This window comes from Gymnoscopelus microlampas (assembly GCF_963454915.1).
Source record: "Gymnoscopelus microlampas genome assembly, chromosome: 7".
NCBI classification, from domain to species: domain Eukaryota; kingdom Metazoa; phylum Chordata; class Actinopteri; order Myctophiformes; family Myctophidae; genus Gymnoscopelus; species Gymnoscopelus microlampas.
In genome coordinates, this window is record NC_139944.1 from 38,214,924 (window position 1) to 38,216,453 (window position 1,530).

Sequence of the window (1,530 nt, forward strand, 5' to 3'; positions counted from 1 at the left end):
TAAGCCTTTGTTTTCTTCTGTATACACAGACCTTTGATGGTCTGGTAATGTGACTGAATGAATTGTTCTAACATTAATGTACCTGTCAAGTATTTCCGTTGTTGACCAGAATGTACATTGTCTCAGTAAATAGCCATGGGACATAGGGTTGCATATTATTTTTGCGCCAACCTTGATTAATACATATAATATACAGTAATATACTGTAAGGATAAATAGTCAAGCTATCTTTGCTCGTGGGTTGCACTGTACCTTGAATCAAACCATTCATAAAACATCAAATCATTCATAATAAATATTTCTATAACACTACTAGTACATACGCAATTCTAGAAACAAGGTACTAATACAAAATTACAGCAAGGATAAGATAAGATAAAAGAACAACAATGAAGAGGCTTTCCTATAGATGTGTGCTTAGAAGCACTCAGGAAGATAAGACGGTCGGCTAGCCAGAGCTCATCTGCTAGGGCCCTCCAAAGCACCCAGCAATCAGAGCAAGTTTCATGCTAATCCGTCTGTGGTGGACAGAGAGAGAGCGACCGACCGACCAGCGCTAACCATCCTTAGAGCTCCTCCAATATCGAGACTAAAAATAAGTTCAATGGACCAGTGGCGTCCCCAGGATTTACATTTAGGGCAGGCGAGATTTTTTGCCCCCCCATTACCCCCAAAAAGAAATTTCAACTCAATCGAAAATTGGCGATCGAAACCGTCAAAAGTGGCCGTTTTCAAGATGTTTTGGCCATTATCTCTGGAATGGAAGGTCCAATCTGCTCAGTTCAAAGCTTGTTGGATGCGTGACTTTGAGGACATACGCACGGCACCATTTCGGGTTATTTGCTTTTTTTAGGGGAGGCGAGATCTTAGTTGGGCAGGCGACCGCCTGCCCTGCCTCTACAGTGGGTATGCCACTGCAATGGACTACACACATCTATTGCAAGGAATCTCAAATCATGTCTGCTCAAGGAATGCTTGTTTTCACAAATATCCTGTCTCAAAATGATCTTTCCCAAGTCCACACTTTTTTCAAGGATAAATTACTAAAGTTCACTTAAAACGCCAAATGTTTTTGCCTTGTTACTGTACATAGGGCAAATAATGATGAATGATTCTTGTTTTGTTTCTATTGTTCTCCACACAATGAACACACCTTAAACAGTTTGTTTTATGTTGTGTTGCAATAAGTAGTACATACAGTATGTTTACTCTTATAGTATATGAGAACAAAAATAGTACTTTTACAAGACTGTATGCTTTTAAAAACATTCTCATGTTCGACTTTCAACATCGTATGCTTTTTGATCAATCAACATACTGATTTAATGTGAATTGATAATTGTAAGCAACTAAAATAAATGAACAAATATAAATTCCATTTGTCTGTCTGACTGTTACAATAACAGTAGAGCAATTTGATGAGTTGGGTTAGTTAGTTAAAAATGACATAATCAATCATACCTCAGGACTGAAGAGACTTTATAGAAAGCTGAGGTTTGATGTATTTCATTCCTGCGTAGAACTAGATCA